We start from the raw sequence: 9,154 nt of genomic DNA, 5'->3' as shown, positions 1-9,154 counted from the left end.
CTTCCTCCTCTTGCTTGTCTCCTACACGGTCATCATACACTCAGTCAGGCACCGTGCTGCTGGTGGTTCTGCCAAGGCCTTCTCCACTCTCTCGGCACACATCACGGTGGTGACTCTCTTCTTTGCCCCATGTGTCTTTATCTATGTATGGCCCTTCAGCAGATACTCTGTAGATAAAATTCTTTCTGTGTTTTATACAGTTTTCACACCTCTCCTAAATCCTATCATTTATACATTAAGGAATCAAGAAGTAAAAGCAGCCATTAAGAAGATAAGAACTCGCCATATAAATTTAAGAGCCACTTTGTAGATGATGCTTCCAAAGAGATAATCTCTTGTTTGGACGTTTTAAGGAATGAACTTTAAATGTATTTGAAGTTCTGTACTAGGAAACAGTAGGTGTTTAAATTGTTAATGATAAGTTAAGTATTGGACATTTTAAGGAATAAACTCTTAATGTATTTGAGGTTCTGTATAAAAAAAACCATAGGTCTTTCATTGTTAAAGAGCATATCTATCTTTTGTTGCTGTCACTGGTTAAAAGCATGACATCTAGTCTGGAAAACATGCACTTAAATTCTCTCGTCACAACTTCTCATGCACATAAATAAATTCTCTTTCTCTACTTAGCTTCTTTATCTGCAAAAACTGTCTTATATGTTTCTTTTGTTATTTTGGCATGTTTTTAATCTTTCCAATTGTTATTTTTACTACTGCTATTACACTTGTAATTATTATTGCTGCTTTTATAGTTGTAGTTATCACTGGGAATTTGTATGCAGAAAATGCACATGGATGATGCCTCACATAGCTGTTTAGCTGAGTGCCGGCGCAACTACTGTTTGGTGCTATAAAAGTACATCTAGTAGGTAATCCCTAGTAATATGTATTAACCTTTAGTTATTCGGTTGCCCCAGACACAGTGACTCTAACCATCCTTCACATATTTTGTGAGCCCAAAATGTACCAGAAGATTTATCCAGGGTTTCAGGAAGTTTAAAGCCTATAGATGGAGAGAATGAACTAACTATTCAGTCATGTTATGGCATGTAAAGTACTATGTTACATGGTTGTAAGTCCAGTACAACTTCATCAGTAAGAACACTAATATTTATTTTTTCCTTTTTTTTAGTCCACTGATAAATTGATTCAAAACCTGCAGAGGAAAAAGGGTGATTGATAGTCCTGAAAAATCCTACAATCAATTCTTAGTAACAGTAACAAGCTTTTTAAAAATAAAATTTACAAATAGAAAAAAAAATTACTGTCTTTAGTGCACAATTCTGAGAGTTTTCACAAAGGTGTAGTCATGTAACCATCACAATGAGAAAACAAGAGAATTTCCTCAACTCTCAGATTCCCCTGAGCCCCTTTGTGGTCTATCCCTCTTTTCTGTCTTCTGGCTCTGATAATAGTGATCTATTTTTTTGTGCCTAGTTTGCCTTTTCTAGACTGTCATGTAAGTGAAATTGTATAGTAAGTAGCCTTAGGACATGGCTTCGTTCAGTCAGCATAATGCCTCTGAAATTCATTCGTTAGCAAGTTGTTTTAATTATTGTAAATATATGTTACATTTTTTAAAGGTTTTTTCCTTTTTATTTTTAAGAGAGAGAGCGTGAACAGGGGAGAGGTAGAGAGAGAGAGGGTGACAGGGAATCCCAAGCAGGCTCCCTGCTGTCAGCACAGAGCCTGATACGGGCCTCCAACTCATGAACTGTGAGATCATGACCTGAGCTGAAACCAAGAGTTGGCTACGCAACCAACTGAGCCACCGAGGCGCCAAAAATCTATATTACACTTTAATATCTATTGTATAAGTCCTCTCATTATTATTCTTCCTGAAATCATCCTGAAACCAATTCAATTATTTGTTAAGTAGAATTTACTAAATGACATGAATGCTAAATAATTCTAATCGCATTAATCTTATACACTCATTTAGGTGGATATATGATATTCAAAATCTTTGTCTTTTTAATCTGAGAACACAGTTTATTTCTACACCTACTGAGACCTTCGATTGTGACCCCAGTAACATTATATAGCTTTCTTCATTATATAATGAGACTATTTAACTTAGGATTATTTCATTTTATTTATGTTTTATGAGGTCATTTTTAATTGTATTTTTCTTACTATTTATGTAATGAAGGAAAGGTATAATTATATGTATATTTTCTTGAAATTAGCTACTAACCTGAACACTAAATCATTGAAAGTTTGAGTAGATTTTCTTGGGCTTAGTGCACAATATTTCAGCCATGATAATCTCATGCTTTCCAATTTTTTTAACATTTTATTTCATATTTTAGTTCATGACATGTCTAGGATTCAATACTTTTTCTGAAATTTTTACTGAATGCAAAGAACAAAATAGTTGCCATAAAATTTCTGATACATTTCTATTCTAGTGAGGAGAATTATGGATTTTAGAGTCTTATACACTATTGTGACTATTTTACATATTTTTATAAAAATGATTCATATTTGGGATGATAAAGACTACCAATTTAACTTGGATTATTTGATATGGAAATTTTTGCTAATTTCAGGGAAGCTTTTGTCAACATTTCTAGTGGGTATAGGTAAATATTTTTTAGTTGTAGAAGAAATTTAAGTAAATAAATCTAAAGTAGGGTATTAAATAACTCTCATCAGTGAAGTTTACAAGAAGCTAGTCTGCCACCTAGTGCCCAGTTGCCTGTATTTCTCTTCTTCGTTTAAAAAAAAAAAAACCACAAAAATTAGGAAGGAGATTTATAAGTATGGTCTGGAGTCTTTCCAGTCCCCCAGAAGGCAATCTATATATAGCCTATACTTACAAAGAGGCCGTCAAGCTGATTAGCATCTCACCATTACCAAAAATAGCCATTTTCACAGCCATATTTTAATGTTACCTTAAGGGCTTCCTCTCTGTTAGTACCCATGTGCTAAATCCAGAATTTCAGAAACATCACCAACACATTAAGTCATCATGATGAATTAGAGTATTCTGAAAATGACAAGGCAGAGTATTACCAAGAAATTATCTACATGTCAAAATCATTGTTCATAATTTTAAAATTTTTTAGCTACCATAGATTTATAAAGCTAAATCTTTAACTTCCCTAAAAGTATGGTCCTTCCAAATTTCAGGAGGAACTAAAAACATATACTACCAATCATCATTTCAATTTGCAAGACTTGAACCCTTTGCTCAGAGTTGCTTTTCCAAATGATTTTACTTTGAGCATAATTGATCAGATAGGTTGATGTGTCTATGGAAAGAAGGACTTGTATGAGGCTATGAAAGAGAGAGTGACCACTTTCACCACTGTTGTTCAACATAGTGTTGGAAGTCCTAGCTTCAGCAATCAGACAAAAAAAGAAATAAAATGCATCCAACTCGGCAAGGAATTAGTTTCAATTTTTTCAAACAGTGTGATACACTATGTGGAAAAAGTGGAAGATTCCACCAAAAAACTGCTAGAACTGATACATGAATTCAGCAAAGTTGCAGGATATAAAATCAACGTACAGAAATTTGCATTTCTGTACACCAATAATGAAGCAGCAGAAGGAGAATTAAAAAAAATAATCCCATTGACAATTGCACTGAAAACTGTAAGATACCTAGGAATAAACCTAAACAAAGAGGTAAAATATCTGTATGCTGAAAATTATAGAAAGCTTATGAACAAAACTGAAGGAGACTCAAAGAAATGGAAAAACATTCCATGGTCATGGATCAGAAGAACAAATATTGTTAAAATGTCAATACTACCCAACGCAACCTACACATTCAATATAATCCCTATCAAAAAACACCAGCATTTTTCACAAAGCTAGCATAAATAATTCTAAAATTTTTATGGAAACATAAAATACCCTAAATAATGAAAGCAATGTTGAAAAAGAAAGCCAAAGCCAAAGACAGCACAATTCCAGGCTCCAAGCTGTATTACAAAGCATAATCATCAAGACAGTATGGTACTGCTACAAAACAGACACATAGGTCAATGGAACAGAATAAAGAGCCAAGAAATAGACCCATAAATGTATGGGCATCTATTCTTTGACAAAGTAGAAAGAATATCCAATGGAAAAAAGACAATCACTTCAGCAAGCAGTGTTGGGAAAACTGGATAGCAACATGAAGACTGAAACTAGACCACTATTTCATACCATACACAAGATAGTTTCAAAATGAATGAAAGACCTAAATGTGAGACAAAGAATCATCAAAACCCTAGAGGAGAGAACAGACAACCTTTTTAACCTCAGCTGCAGCAACTTCTTACTAGACCTGTGTCCTGAGGCAAGGGAAACAGAAGCAAAAATGAACTATCGGGACCTCATCATTATCAAAAACTTCTGCACAGAGAAGGAAACAATCAGCAAAATTAAAGGGCAACTGATTAATGGGAGAAATTATTTGCAGATGACATATTGGATCCACAATCTTAAAGAACTTATCAAACTAAACACCTAGAAAAAATAACCCTGTGAAGAAATGGGCAAAAGACATGAATAGACACTTCCAAAAAAAGACATCCAGATGGTTGATACATGAAAAGATGCTCAACATCACTCATCATGAGGGAAATACAAATCAAAACCACAATGAGATACCACTTCACACCTGTCAGAATGGCGAACATTAACAACTCAGGAAACAACAGATGTTGGTGAGGATGTGGAAAAAGGGGAACCCTTTTGTACTGTCTGTGGGAATGCAAACTGGTGCAGCCACTCTGGAAAACAGTATGGAGGCTCCTCAAAAAATTAAAAATGGAGCTACCCTATAACCCAGCAATTGCACTATTAGGTACTTAAGCAAATATTACAAAAATGCTGATTGAAAGGGGCACATGCACCCCAATGTTTATAACAGCACTGTCAACAGCCAAAGTATGGAAACAGCCCAAATGTCCATTGACTGATGAATGGATATAGAAGGTGTGGTATGTATACAATGGATTATTACTCGGTGATCAAAAAGAATGAAATCTTTCCATTTGCAACAATGTGGATGGAACTAGAGTGTATTATACTAAGCAAAATAAGTCAGAGAAAGACAAATATCATATGATTGCACTCATATCTAGAATTCAACAAAACAGAAGAACATAGAGGAAGGGAAGGAAAAAAGATAAAAACAGTAAGGGAGGCAAATCATGAGACTCTTAAATATAGAGAATAGACTGAGGGTTTTTGGAGGTGGATTGGGTGAGGAGATGGCATAAGTGGGTAATGGGGATTAAGGAAGGCACTTGTTGGGATGAGCACTGGATGTAATATATAAGTGAATGATCACCACATTCTCTTGGAACCATAATTATACTATATGTGAACTAACTTGGATTTAAAAAATGAGAGAGAGAGAATGAAAGCAATTCTTCAGGTTGTATCTAAAAGAATTTGAAAAATTAGGAAAGTCTGATTAGAAATTCATTAAGTGATTAGACAGTCTAGTGACATCTTTGAGTATCTCAGTCTTAGGAGCTAGGTGCTGTTTTCCTCTCCATTTTATGTATGAGGGAACTGGGGCAAAAGGTTTTGTAAGTTACCTAAATTTCCACAGCTAGAAGGGAAAGGAGCAGATTCCAACTCATTCCATTTTTAGAAGCTCTGTGCCTCTTTACAATTATTTGCTACCTCTAACAGCCTTAACCAAATTATGGAAACACTTTTGTAAATTACCTCCTTCCCCAAATACAGAAGTTGTTTAAAATATAACAGAGGTCTGGGAAGCTGACTCTATGAACAAATAATACAGTAGCTAATCCACTGCTCCCATACACTCAAGTCTGAGAAAAGTTATGTCGAAACTTTCAACTGTGAGACTCAGTTGCTCATAGGTATTGGGTTTTGAAAATGATTACATATAATAAAGAGGATAAAATTTATAAACAGTATTGATTGAAAAAACCTAAACACAGAACAGTAAATAGTTTATATTTCTGTCCATGTACCCAATGTCCTTTGTTTTGAAACAAAGAAAGCTTTATTATGAGAAGGCAGCCCAAAGAGAAGGCGGGAGATCATTCCCAAAGCTGCCTTGCCCTGTTGAACCTAGGGACAGCTTATATGTGTGAGAGGAGGGTAATGAGTTTTTTGAATTATTGTTGTGGGGTGGGGTGGGGGCTTGAAAGAATCTGAAGGAAAGCATTCTTGTGGAGAATGAGGTGCTATTTGGGACTTGGTATGATTAGATACATCGACAGTTGTTACTGACCAGCTCCCATTAGGTTTCTACAATCACTTGGTAAACAGGGAGTAGTGGTAAAAAGGCAAAGTTAAAGATCAATTGCGCTTGAGGTTAAGAGGTTCAAAACAATGATTAAGTAGAGAACAAACAGAACATGGAGCTAAATTAATAATGCAGCTAATATAACTATAGTTCTGCTTATGCCTTCAAAACAGGTCCAAGAACCAAGCACCTGCCTCAAATCCTCACTCTTATTTTATGATCCTTCAATCTGGGAGAATAGGGACAATGAGTGCTCTAGCTGCTTCCTGCTGCTGAAGGGCAAAGAGCAATAGCCAGGGGAGTGGAAGTGGGAAACCTGCCTTCAAAGATGCTCTCCAGTGTCTAGGCACAGGGCTTGGACCTCGTTTTTCACTGTTCCTATTTCTCTGGAGACTTTTCTCAGGTGGCAGCAGCAAGCAAAGTAGCATGCTACCTTATTACTCTCTGTTGGTTTGTTTGCTTCTCTGCTTTCTGGACTTGATCTCAGTTATTAGAAACCTTAAAAGCAATTCTTACCAATGCTCAAATAGCCATCTCTAAAGATATCACTGCTTTTTGTAATTCCCTTTGAATAGCTGGGGCACTTTGGCTATTAAAAGTCATATTTATCACTTTTATGTTTTCAGGTGCTTCAGGATTGATGTCAGCATATTGACAATATACTTGATGGATTTACTCAAGAAAAGATGAGGGGTCTTCTTGAGGCATCTGATGAACTTGTTGAACCTTATTTAGATTCTTTTGTTGGGTACCCCTATTTATAATCCTACCAGGATCCATTGTGGGTAATTTTGAGGTCTGAGATGTCCTCCTGCATTTGGAGCTTGTTTGGGGTTACAGGTTGGCACCTTCTCTGGTGCCTCTGGTACTTCTGGCCTAGAGTAATGCCCAAGTTTGTAATATCGCCCCCCAAAAAAGACCAGAGACTACCAGGGAGACCAAGTCACGCATGCAAAAGCAAAGGGCTTTATTACAGGCTTAAGCTTGGGCTCACAGACTCCACCAACCCACTGGCCACGTGGAGAGAGAGCCCCAAACAAAGGCGGGGTAGGGCTTTTATGAGTTTGGGAAGGGGGAGTTAAAGGAAATGATGACACAGGCACAGCGCTCCAATCCTTACCCCCCCTATCAATACTGGCAGTTGTGGGAGCCAGTCACAACATTTAGACTATTGACCAATCAGAGCGGGCCCAGGACCCTTACGTAGGGCGTGACTAGGCCTGCATGCAGGGTGTGACTAGGCCCGCCCCTAGAAAGGTCAAAGGTGTCAGGTGGCCTCTCCTGATTGGGCACCCCTTTAAGTACAGGGGAAGCCTGAATCAGACCTGCCTCCTTACGCTAGCAGCTTTGAATCTCTAGTAGATGAAGATGATGGGTTTCTTCTCTAGCTCCATCTAGAACTGTTTGGCATTCTTCTGCTGCAGGTAAGGCATTTTTATGGAAACAAAAGAAAAACACATGCTAATGGTTGGAGTAGTATGTAAACCCAGTGTCTGACTCCTGAGTGTCACCAGTGGGAGGATTTCCAGCTGTTGGGCTTGAAGCAGCCTCAGATGGAGTGGAGGCAGATTTTCCCGCCTGCAGTTGGAATGTCTGGTGATTTCTGACTGGCCCACACAGCCCCAGCCGTGAAGATTGCCTCACATGGGCTGTTATGGCAGTTTCTCTGAAGCTTACTTCAAGTTATCCAGCTTAGTCTATAGGCCTTAGAAAAAAGGCATTCTTTGTTTCTCAATTGTTTCATGTTAAAAGAGTGAAAAAAAATAGGAAACTTTAGTTGGGAGTCTCATAGACAGATAGTTAAGGAAAGCAGAATCTAGGATCCAGCCTGTGTAGGCAAACAGCAAACACGCAACAGCACTTCATTAGAATTTGAATTTAACATTCACAAAGGTGTGTTATTGAGATATAATTTTTCTCTCCAAATTTACTCTTCTTTTTATTGAAGACTAATTTGAAGCCAAATGAAGATAATTTGCTTTAAGCTAATGAATCCAGTTTTAACAAAATTGGCTTAATTATTCACATAAGCACAGCAAGAATAGTGATAGGACATATAGGTTCTTTTAAATCTGCTTTACTACATCTTTTCACAAGGAATTTCTTTTTTTTTTAAGTTTGTTTATTTATTTTGAGAGAGAAAGACAAAGAGCATGACTAGGGGAGGGGTAGAGAGAGAGGGAGAAGAGAATTCCAAGCATGCTCTACACTGTCATAAAAAATATAACTCCAAAAGGCACATCCTTTTTAATTAAGCCAACAAACTCAAACTTTAATTTATCAGAGATTATCCCAGATCCTATGAACCTGAGAACCTTTGAATTAGTTTCTGTCTTTGCATGTAAGAATGCCCCATTTTAATAGTGCTTATTTGACTGAATAGAGCTCTTTTATAATTTATTTTAGTAATACCATCCAGAGGGTGATAATACCATATAAGACAGATATAACAAGAAACTTTACAATAAATATTTGTACTTATCCTTGATAAATAATCTTATGGAAATTGTGGATTAGATTTTGAGCTAGGGTGTTTTTCTAGCCGTTTGTACTTTTAAAAGGTCTCTTTTTGCTTCCCTCCCCTCCTTTTTTTCCCCTTTGGTCTCAAGAATGGAGAATGATTTATTGAAGGGTGGATTTGTGTGTGTGCAATCAGCAACTGCATTTCCTCTTATTTGCTTATTTGATTCTCTTTAGGAGTCTTTATCATTACTAGAGAGGCTGAAGGACTTTGAATTATTTCGGGGGCAGTATTTCTACTTTTTATAAAAGAACAGTTCTACCTATATTGTGGGCAACTACATTGCAACAGAATATCATTTTTTTTCTCCATAATATTTTATTGTCAAATTGTTTTCCATACAACACCCAGTGCTCTTCCCCTTAAGTGCCCTCCACCATCACCACCACCTTTTTCCCCCC

At 36.8% G+C, this 9,154-nt stretch overlaps 1 pseudogene; it reads right to left on the bottom strand.

Moving 5' to 3' along the window:
- LOC115302269 overlaps positions 1 to 102 on the bottom strand; it is a 23,124-nt pseudogene extending 23,022 nt beyond the window's left edge.
- Positions 103 to 9,154: the final 9,052 nt, after the last annotated feature.

Source organism: Suricata suricatta, chromosome 9, assembly GCF_006229205.1.
Source record: "Suricata suricatta isolate VVHF042 chromosome 9, meerkat_22Aug2017_6uvM2_HiC, whole genome shotgun sequence".
Taxonomy (NCBI): Eukaryota; Metazoa; Chordata; class Mammalia; order Carnivora; family Herpestidae; genus Suricata; species Suricata suricatta.
Note: the sequence above shows the minus strand (reverse complement) of the source record. Positions and strands in the feature narration are given on the sequence as shown.